We start from the raw sequence: 12,400 nt of genomic DNA on the forward strand, positions 1-12,400 counted from the left end.
TATATCACAGACAAATTTAATGAGGTAAAGGAAGAGGTTAACAATATGAAGACAACACTTGGAGGGGAAATTGCAGACATACGCAAAAAGATAACAGATATGATGGGAATGAAAACCACAGTTCAAGAAATCAAAAATACACTTGCAGCAAATATCAGCAGATTAGAAGAGGCAGAGCAGAGAATTAGCAATGTGGAAGACAGTACATCAGAAATCAAACAGATAGTAGAATTGATTGATAAAAAGATAGAAAAAATCCAGCTAGGACTTAGGGACCTGAATGACAATGCAAAATGCACAAACATACGTATTATAGGCATCCCAGAAGGAGAAGAGAAGGGAAAGGGGTCAGAAGGAGTGTTGCAGGAAATAATGGCTGAAAACTTCCCAAATCTACTGAAAGAAACAGATGTACATATCCAAGAAGCACAGTGCACCCCAAACACCATAAACCCCAACAGGCCCACCCCAAGACATATACATGTCAAATTATCCAATGCTCAAGACAAAGAGAAAATTCTAAAAGCAGCAAGAGAAAAGAAAACCATCACATACAAGGGAAGCTCCATAAGATTAAGTGCTGATTTCTCATCTGAAACCATGGAGGCAAGAAGGCAGTGGTATCATATAGTCAAGGTACTAAAAGAAAAAAATTTCCAACCAAGAATACTCTATCCAGCTAAACTAGCATTCAAAAATGATGGAGAGTTCAAAATATTCACAGATAAACAGAAATTGAAAGAGTATGCCAACAAGAAACCTCCCCTTCAAGAAATTCTAAAGGGAGTTCTGCAGGAAGAAAGGAAAAAACAGGACAGGCAGTATTGGAGGAGAGTGTAAGAGCAACAAAAAAGACAAAAAAGAAGAAAAAACAAATAAACAAAATATGACAAACACAAGTCCAATCAAAATATGGCTAACATAATTCCTTGAAAGTAATGACACTGAATGTCAACGGATTAAACTCACCTATCAAAAGATTCAGACTGGGACATTGGATAAGGAAATATGACCCATCTATATGCTGTCTACAAGAGACACATCTTAGACCCAGAGATTCATGGAGGCTGAAAGTGAATGGTTGGAAAACAATCTTACAAGCAAACAATAACCAAAAAAAGGCAGGAGTAGCTATATTAATATCAGCCAAAATAGACTTTAAATGTGAAACAATTGTGAAAGACAAAGAAGGATACTACATATTAGTGAAAGGGACAATCTCCCAAGAAGAACGAACAATCATAAATATTTATGCCCCTAACAAGGGCGCATCTAAATACGTGAGGCAAATGCTGGAAAAACTAAGTGAAAGAATAGATGCATCTACAATTATAGTGGGGGATTTTAATACATCACTATCAACTCTGGACAGAACATCTCAAAAGAGAATCACTAAAGAAACAAAATATTTGAACAGTATATTAGAGGAGCTGGATCTAATAGACATATACAGATCATTACACCCAAACACAGCAGGATATACATCTTTCTCAAGTGCACATGGATCATTCTCCAAGATAGAACATATGCTAGGCCACAAAGAAAGGCTTAATGAATTCAGAAAGATCGAAATCATACAAAATAATATCTCTGACCACAGTGGAGTGAAGCTGGAAATCTGCAAGGGCCAGAGGCCCAGATTTCACACCAAGATATGGAAATTAAACAGCACACTCTTAGAAAAACAGTTGGTCAAAGAGGAAATCTCAAAAGAAATCAATGACTACCTTGAAACAAATGATAATGATAACACAACATACCAAAATTGATGGGATGCAGCAAAAGCAGTATTGAGAGGGAACCTTATAGCCATAAATACATACATCAAAAAAGAAGAAAGAGCAAAAATTGAAGAACTAACTGCACATTTGGAGGAAATAGAAAAAAAAAAAAAAACTAAGTAATCCAACAGGAAGAAGAAGGAAGGAGATAATAAAGATAAGAGCAGAACTAAATGAAATAGAAAATAAGAAAGCCCTTGAAAAGATAAACAAGACCAAGAGCTGGTTTTTTGAGAAGAGCAATAAAATTGACAAACCTTTAGCGAGACTAACAAAGAAAAAAAGAGAGAAGATGCAAATACACAAAATAAGAAATGAGAAAGGAGATATCACCACTGACCCCACAGAAATAAAGACTATCATAAGAGGATACTTTGAAAAACTATATTCCAACAAAAATGACAATTCAGAGGAAATGGACAAATTCCTAGAAACACATAAGCAGCCTATATTGACAAAAGAAGAAATTGATGATCTCAACAAACCAATCACAAGTAAAGAGATAGAATCAGTCATTAAAAACGTCCCAACTAAGAAGAGCCCAGGGCCAGATGGCTTCACAGGTGAATTCTACAAAACATTCTGGAAAGAACTAACACCAGTCCTGCTGAAACTCTTCCAAAAAATCGAAACAGAAGGAACATTGACTAACTCCTTCTATGATGCCAACATTACCCTAGTACCAAAGCCAAACAAAGACACCACAAGAAAGCAAAATTACAGACCAATTTCTCTAATGAACCTAGAAGCAAAAATACTTAACAAAATACTTGCTAATCGTATTCAACAACACATTAAACGAATTATACACCACGACCAAGTGGGATTCATTCCAGGTATGCAAGGATGGCTCAACATAAGAAAATCAATCATGTAATACACCATACAAACAAATTGAAGGAAAAAAATCACATGATTATGTCTATAGATGCAGAAAAAGCATTTGACAAAATACAGCACCCTTTCTTGATAAAAACAGTCCAAAAGATCGTAATACAAGGAAATTTTTTCAACATGATAAAGAGTATATATGAAAAACCTACAGCCAACATCATTTACAATGGAGAAATCCTAAAATCCTTCCCTCTAAAGTCAGGAACAAGACAAGGATGCCCACTCTCTCCCCTTTTATTTAACATTGTCTTAGAAGTACTTGCTCAAGCACTGAGGCAATAACCAGATATAAAAGGCATTCAAATTGGAAAGGAAGAAGTCAAAATTTCATTATTTGCAGATGACATGATCCTATACATAGAAAACCCTGAGAGGTCTACAACAAAGCTTCTAGAACTCATAAATGAGTTTAGTAAAGTCGCAGGTTATAAGATCAATGTGCAAAAATCAGTATATTTCTGTACACCAATAATGAGAAAGATCAGGATGAAATCAAGGAACAAATACCATTCACAATAGTAAATTAAAAAATCAAATATTTAGGAATAAATTTAACTAAAGATGTAAAAAACTTATACACTGAGAACTATACAAGACTGTTCAAGGAAATCAAAGAAGACCTAAATAAATGGAAGAATATTCCCTGTTCATGGATAGGAAGACTAAATATGATTAAGATGTCTATCCTACCAAAGTTGATCTACACATTCAATGCAATCCCAATAAAAATCAACACAGCCTTCTTTAAGGAACTAGAAAAACTAACTATGAAATTTATTTGGAAAGGAAAGAGGCCCCGAATAGTCAAAGGCATATTGAAAAAGAAAAACGAAATTGGAGAAATCACACTACCTGACTTCAAAACATACTACAAAGCTACAGTAATGAAAACAGCATGGTATTGGCATAAGGAGAGACACACAGACCAATGGAATCGAATTGAAAGTTCTGATATAGAACCTCATATATATAGCCATATAATATTCTATAAAGCCACCAAACCCTCTCAACTGGGAGAGAATGGCCTATTCAACAAATGGTGCCTGGAGAACTGGATATCCATATGTAGAAGAATGAAAGAGGATTACCATCTCACACCTTATACAAAGATCAACTCAAGATGGATCAAAGACCTAAATATAAGAGCCAAGACCATAAAGACCTTGGAAAGCAGTGTAGGGAAACATCTACAAGACCTTGTAATAGGAAATGGCTTCATGAACATCACACAAAAAGCACGAGCAGCAAAAGAACAAATAGATAAATGGGACATCCTCAAAATTAAAGCCTTCTGCACCTCAAAGGAGTTTGTCGAGAAAGTAAAAAGGGAACCTACACAATGGGAGAAAATATTTGGCAACCATATATCTGATAAGAGACTTATAACTTGCATATATAAAGAACTCCTATATCTTGAAAATAAAAAGATAAACAACCCATTTAAAAAAATGGGAAAAAGATTTAAACAGACACTTCTCCAAAGAAGACATACAAATGGCTAAAAAGCACATGAAAAATGCTCCAAATCTTTAGCTATCAGGGAAATGCAAATCAAAACTACAATGAGATACCATCTTACTCCCATAAGATTGGCAGCTATGAAAAAAAGAGAAGAATACAAATGCTGGAGAGGATGTGAAGAAATGGGAACACTCATCCACTGCTGGTGGGAATGCAGAAGGATCCAACCATTCTAGAGGACAGTTTGGCAGTTTATCAAAAAACTAACCATAGATTTGCCATATGACTCAGCAATACCACTGCTGGGTATATACCCAGCAGAACTGAAAACAAGGACACAAACCAACATATGCACACCAATGTTCATAGCAGCATTGTTCACTATCGCCAAAAGTTGGAATCAACCCAAATGCCCATCAACAGATGAGTGGATCAATAAAATGTGGTATATACATACAATGGAATACTACTCAGCTTTAAGAACAAATACACTACAAACACACTTGATAACATGGATGAATCTTGAGAACCTTATGTTGAGTGAAGCAACCCAGGTTTGAAGGACAAATACTACATGACATCAATGATATGAAATAAGCAAGCTGCCTCAGAGAGCTAGAGACTGGAAGATAGGCTTACAGGAAATCGGGGGGTAGAGGAAGGATGTAAGCTGACATCTACATGGGTGAAATCTATGATAAGCAGGAGGTAAATATGTGTACAAGGAAGAGATAAAATGGGGTCATAGGGTTACCTTTGGGTGGGGCTTTGCAGGTTTGAGGGGGGCTAGGGATGGGTGGATGGGTAATATTGCCCAAGAAATTGGGGGGAGGGTGGGGCAACATATGAACATAGGAGATTGTCAGGTGTTGGTTGAGTGTATAATGCTGAGAAAACCTTTTCAAAATATAATTAGGAAAGTTATCTGTTTAAGATACTCAAAGGGGATAATCTGACGCAGGACAGACTCCTAGGGAATATCTGAATGCTCATTTTGCCAGAGTGGGTTATACCATTGGGTAGAGACCCATATAATGAGAGTGAAGGTAGACTCACATCCTGGGGAGGACTAATGCCATCAAATAGAGGGAACTGTATCTCTCAAGAGAAAGGGTGGCTCCCAGGGCATTAGGGCAGTCGAGCAAGTCAAGCCCTCAACACTGCTGCAAGTATCTCTGAACATGGCTCCTCAAGAAATGAAGATTGACTGTCACTGTGGGCCCCAAGGGGAGGGGAAAATAGATATTAAATATATGGAACCAAAGTAAATGTGAGGGCAGAAGAAGTGTTTCACAAGAGTATGCAAAGATGGATATAAAACATGTAATTTACACCAAAAACATATAGGGGACGACAGACTAATAATGTAAACTATAATGTAAAACATAGGATAATTAAAACATTTAGAAAACTGTATAGCCTAAAATATAAACCACAATGTAAACACAAATGTTAACTTGTTTGAAAGCTATTGTCTCAATATCTGTACATCCATTTCAGTAAATATGATATGAATAAGTTAAAAGATTATCACTGTGGAAGGGAAAAGGTTTTATAATGGATATGTGGGAGTACCGTATATTGTGTATATGAATTACTGTGATCTAGGGCTCTTGTGAAGAAAAGCTCAATAATTAGGAAAAAAGAAAAGAAAAAGGAAGGATGTAGGATTTTTCCAAATCAATATGTATTCTATGTCTTACCTTTAAACTCATAGCTATATTCCATTTTACTAGTAAGGGAACCTGACATTATATTGGGCTTCACTTTTCAGGAAGTTTTGGATCACAGAGTGGTTCAACAATGGCAGCAGAGGAATACTGGTATGGGATGTTATTGACAAGGGGCATATGATTGACAGGGAGTTATACAGGGCATGTGTCCAGGGTGCATGGAAATGTTTGGATATACTCATAGTGGAAACAATTAAAAACAACAGCTGGGGGGGTACTGGGTTCCTGGCCAGGGAGGGGGGTGTCATGGTCCCTAGGGGAGCAGCGGCAGTCCCCCAGGTGCAATGGTAAGAACCAGGAAGGAATGAGGGTCCAACAGTGAGTTCCTGATACTAATGATTATGCTTGTGAGCCTATACACCTGAAATAAGAACAAGGCCTAGAGCAGCACTGTGCCTAAGAGTTCCCTCCTGACAGCCTCCATGTTACTCAAATGTGGCCAGTCTCGAAGCCAAACTCAGCATGTAAATGCAATGCCTTCCCCCCAGCGTGGGACATGACACCCGGGGATGAACCTCCCTGGCACCGAGGGACCACTACCAAGTACCAGCTGATGACATGACTAGAAAATGACCTTGAATTAAAGGTTCAACGTGGACCAGCAGAATATCCCTGTCTACATATAATAACAGGAGTTAAAAATGCTGTTTGACCTAAAGTAAGGGGGAAATGGAAAGGACAAATGAGTTTATATGGCTACGAGTCTCTAAAAAAGAGTCTGGAGTTGTCAGAAGGATTGCCCTTATGCACACCTGAGCAGAGTCTCAGAGACAGATAAAGTAGATACAACCCCAGGTATTGGTTCTTTTGAGGGCTAAAGAGACCCACAGGTTTTATGGTCATGGCAGATGGAGTTCACTGCCATGTCAGTTGGCCCTTCTTTGGAGCTGGTGTTTCTGTGTGATGGAGCTGGACTCAGATGTGATCTCTTTTCACAAGCCTTTCATGCTACTTTACTGGAATTGTAGTTGGTGCTGGGGTTTAAGATATATCTAGGGGATTTTAATCTGTGGACTGACATTATGATAGCCAGGTCCTGAGCCTCAACAGACTTCAGCTCCTACACTCTGATTTATTGGACTTACCCCACTCAGCTAACATGGAGTTGAAGAATGTCAAACACCACACCATGGAGCCTAGAGTGCCTACAACTGAAAGCAAGAGGATTGCATCCAGTATCCATGTGGAATCTAAGCCCCCTCTTGACATAGATGTGGAATGGACACAACCAAGCCAAGGTCCACAGGAAGGAGGAATACAGTAAGGATTAGAGTGGACTTAATGATATTCTATTCATGAACTATTGTGGTTAGTAATCGAGAAAATGTGGCATTGGTGTGGAAAAAGTGGCCATGGTGGCTGCTGGGTGCGGGGAATGGGAGGAAGAGATGAGATGTGGAGGCATTTTCGGGACTTGGAGTTGTCCTGAGTGGTGCTGCAGGGACAATTGCTGGACATTCTATGTCCTCCCGTGGCCCACTGGATGGAACGTGGGAGAGAGTGGGCTATGGTGTGGACCACAGGCCATGGGGTACAGCGATGCCCAGAGATGTACTCACCAGATGCAATGGATGTGTCATGATGATGGGGGAGAGTGTTACTGTGGGGGGAGTGGTGGGGTGGGGGCGGTGGGGGTGAATGGGGACCTCATATTTTTTGAATGTAATATTTTTTTTAAATGAATAAATTGAGTAGAATTTGAAAGAAAAAAAAAACATTAGAGACACATAAGAGCAGATGTGAATTGCATAAGACAGAATTAGTGATTTCAAAGACAGAATACCTGAACTGGAAAATGCAGGAGAACAGAAAGAGAAGAGAATGGAAAAAATGAAACAGCGTCTCAGGGAATTGAGTGATAATGCAAAATGCAGAAACAGTTGCATTATCAGTGTCCCAGAAGGAGAAAAGAATGGAAAAGGGAAAGAAAAAATATTTAAGAAAATAATGACTGAAAACTGCCCAACACTTACGAAAGACATAAATATCAATATTCAAGAAGGCCAACACACCACAAACATAATAAATCCTGCTATTCAGAATGACAAACATCAGAGATAAAGGATTCTGAAAGTAGTAAGAGGAAAGCAAAGCATCACATACAAGGGAAACTCAATAAGACCTCTCATCAGAAACCATGGAGGTGAGAAGAAAGTGGGATCATATATTTAAGTTACTGAAAGAGAAAAACTGTCAGCCAAGAATTCTGTATTCAGCAAAACTGTCCTTCAAAAATGAGGATGAGTTCAAAGTCTTCACAAAGAAAAACTGATAGAATATGCTACCAAAAGACCAGAATTACAAGAGATTCTAAAGGGAGTACTGCAGCCTGAAAGGAAAAACAAGGGCAAGAGATTTGGAGAAGAGTTTAGAAATGAAGATTTTTAAGAAGGGTAAAATAAAGGATAAGACAGAAAATAGAAGGATATGACAACAGAGAGCTGAAAGACAAAATGATGAAGTAAGCAATGCCTTTACAGTAATAACATTGAATGTTAATGAATTAAATTCCCCAATCAAAAGACAAAGACTGATAGAATGGATAAAAAATATGAGCCATCTATATGTTGTCTACAGGAGAACCACCTCATATGTAAGGACACAATCAGGTTAAAAATAGAAGGTTGGAAAAAGGTGTTTCATGCAAACAGTAGCCAAAAAAGAGCTGGAGTAGTGATACTAATATTGGACAAAATAGATTTCAAATGCAAAACTGTAATAAGGGATGAAGAAGATCATTATATATTAATAAAAGGGGAAATTTACCACGAAGAAATAATTACACTAAATATTTATGCACCTAACCTGAATGCCCCAAGATACATAAGGCACACACTGGCAAAACTGATGGGAGAAATAATGTCTCTACAATAATAATTGGAGACTTCAATACACCACACTTAATATTGGATACAACATCTGGACAGAGGATAAAGAAGCAGAAAACTTGAATAATATGATAAAAGAACTAGACCTAAGAGACATCCATAGAGCATTGAACCCCAAAACAGCAAGATACTGCCTTTTCAAGTGCTCATGAATCCTTCTCCAAGATGGCCCATATGTTGGGTCACAAGACAATTCTCTATAAAATTTAAAAAATTGAAATTACACAAAACACTTTCTCTGATCATAACAGAATGAAGCTGGAAATCAATAATGGACAGAAAAAGGGAACATTTATAAATATGTGGAGATTAAACAACACGCTCTTAAATAATCAGTAGGTCAAAGAAGAAATCGCAAGAGAATTCAGCAAATATCTTGAGATGAATGAAAATGAGGACACAATATATCAAAACCTATGGGACACTGCAAAGGCAGTTCTGAGAGGGAAATTTGTAGCCCTCAATGCTTACATTAAAAAAAGAAAAAAGAGCTAAAATTGAAGATCTAACCACATACCTGAAGGAATTAGAAAAAGAACATCAAACTAATCCCAAACAAAGCTAAAGGAAAGAAGTAGTAAAGAACGGAGCAGAAATAAATTGAGAACAACAACAAAAAAAGGATTAACAAAACCAAAAGTTGGTTCTTTGAGAAGATCAACAAAATTGACAAACCCTTAGCTAGACTGACAAAGAAAAAAAGAGAGAAGATGCAAATAAATATAATCAGAAATGAGAGGGGGTCATTACCATCACCCTGCAGAAGCAAGAAAGCTCATAAGAGGATACTTTGAACAACTAGACAATATAGAGGAGATGGACAGATTCCTAGAAATACAGGAACCACCTACACTGACCCTAGAAGAAATAGAAGACCTCAACAAACCAATCACAAGTGAAGAGATTGAAATAGTTATCAAAAACCTCCCAAAGATGAAAAGCCTGGGACCAGATGGCTTCACAATCTTGCTCAAGCTCTTCCAAAAAATTGAACAGGAAAGAATGCTACCAAACTCGTTTTATGAAGCCAATGTCACCCTAATACCAAAACCAGATATAGATTCTACAAAAAAAGAAACTTACAGACCAGTATCTTGAGTGAATATAGATGCAAAAATCCTCAACAAAATACTTACACACAGAATCTAAAAGCACATTAAGAGAATTATACATCACCATCAAGTAGGTTTTGTCCCATGTATGCGAGGGTGGTTCAGTACAAGAAATTCAATTAGTGTAATAAACCACATGATAAACCACATTGAAACACTGCATGATCTTCTCAAGTGATGCAGAAAAGGCATTTGACCCTTTTTTGATAAAAACACAGCAAAAGATAGGAATAGAAAGAAGCTTTCTCAGTTTGGTAAAGTGCATATATAAAAACTTACAGCTAGCATTGTACTTAATGGTGAAAGACTGAAAACTTTCCCACTGAGATCAGGAACAAGACAAGGATGCCCAGTGTCATCATTGTTAATCAATATTGTTGATAGAACTAAAGGTTCTATCTAGAGCAATTAGGCTAGATAAAGAAATAAAAGGCACCCAGATAGGAAAGGAGGAAGTAAAACTTTCATTATTTGCTGATGATATGATCCTATATTTGGAATCTCCTGAAAAATCCACAACAAAGCTACTAGAACTCATAGACAAGTTCAGGAAAGTGGCAGGATACAAGATTAATATGCAAAAATCAATAGTGTTTCTATACAATACTGATGTACAATCTGAGAAGGAAATCAGAAAAATAAGAATTCCATTTACAATAGTAACTAAAACAATCAAATGTTTAGGAATAAACGTAACCAAGGACAGAAAGGACCCATATTCAGAGAACTACAAAACATTGCTAAAATAAACTGAAGAAGACTTAAATAAATGGAAGTGCATTCTGTGTTCATGGACTGGAAGACTAAATAATGTTAAATGTCAATTCTACCCAAACCAATTTACAGATTCAATGCCATCCCAATAAAAATCCCAACAGCATTTTTTGCAGAAGTGGGAAAACCAATTATCAAATTTATTTGGATGGGTAAGGGGCCCTGAATAGCCCAAAAGAGCTTTTAAAAAAAAAAATGAAATTGGAAGACTCACATCTGGACTTGAAAACATATTATTTAGCTACAGTGTTAAAACAGCATGGTATTGGCATAAAGAGACACATTGACCAATGGAACTGAATTGAGAACTTCAGAAATAGACCCACATATCTACAGTCAAATGACTTTTGACAAAGCGGTGAAACATTCCCAGCTGAGCCAGAAGAGTCTGTTCAACAAATGGTGCTGGAAGAACTGAATATCCATATCCAAAAGAAAGAAAGAAGACACCTGTCTCACACGTTATACAAAAGTAAGTCAAAATTGATCAAAGGTCTAAATATAAAAGCGACAACCATAAAACTCCTAGAAGAAAATGTAGGAAAACATCTTCAAGATCTTGTAGTGGCGGTAGCATCTTAAACTTTACACCCAAAGTACAAGCAACAAAAGGAAAAAGAGATAAATGGTACCCCCTCAAAATTAAATACTTTTGCACCTCAAAAGACTTTGTCAAAAGGTTGAAAAAGCAGCCAACTCAATGGGAAAAAATGTTTTGCAATCACATATCCAATAAGTGTTTAATATCCATGATATACAAAGAGATTGTACAATTCAACAATAAAAATACAAACTACCCAATTAAAAAATGGGCCAAAGACTTGAAAAGAAGAAACACAAATGGTGAAGAAAGCACATGAAAATATGTTCACCATCACTAGCGATTAGGGAAATGCAAATCAAAACTACAATGAGATATCATTTCATACTTATTAGACTGACTGCTATTAAAAAGTCAGAAAACTGTAAATGTTGGAGAGAATGTGGGGTGATAGGAATGCTTATTCACTGTTGGTGGAAATGTAGAATAGTACAGCCCCTGTGGAGGACTGTTTGACAGTTCCTAAGGAAGTTGAATATAGACTTGCCATATGACCCAGCAACACCATTTCTAGGTGTATATCCAGAAGAACTAAGAGCAAAGACACGAACAGACATCTGCACACCAATGTTCATACCCGCATTATTCACAATTACCAGAAGTTGGAAACAACCCAGGTGTCCATCATCTGATAAATGGATAAACAAAGAGTGGTGTATACACACCATGGAATTTTATGCAGCCATAAGAAGAAATGAAATCGTGCACCATAAAACAACATGAATGAACCTGGAGTACATTATGTTGAGTGAAGAAAGCTGAAAACAAAAGGACAAATGCTGTGTGGTTGTACTATTATGAACTAAATATATTGTGTAAACTCATGGAGTTAACAATTAGAATATAGGTTACCAAAAAATAGGAGAGTAGAGAATGGAAATCTGAGGGTTAATATGTGCATAATTGTTTAAAATGTTGCTTGTAAATCTTTGGAATTGAATAGAATGGTTAAAGCATATCATGGTGTTTGTAACTAGCAGTGCTATTGTATGGGTATGACAGTGGTTGAAAAGGAATGTCTAAGATCATATATATTACTAGAAGGAAAGCTAAAAACTGTAACATGGAACTGTATAAGATAATAAAACCTCATGTAAAACACAAATACAGGTGATATTTCATATATGATTGTTTTTACAAAATATAAGTACAAATA

This window comes from Dasypus novemcinctus, chromosome 7 (genome assembly GCF_030445035.2).
Source record: "Dasypus novemcinctus isolate mDasNov1 chromosome 7, mDasNov1.1.hap2, whole genome shotgun sequence".
In the NCBI taxonomy this organism is placed as follows: domain Eukaryota; kingdom Metazoa; phylum Chordata; class Mammalia; order Cingulata; family Dasypodidae; genus Dasypus; species Dasypus novemcinctus.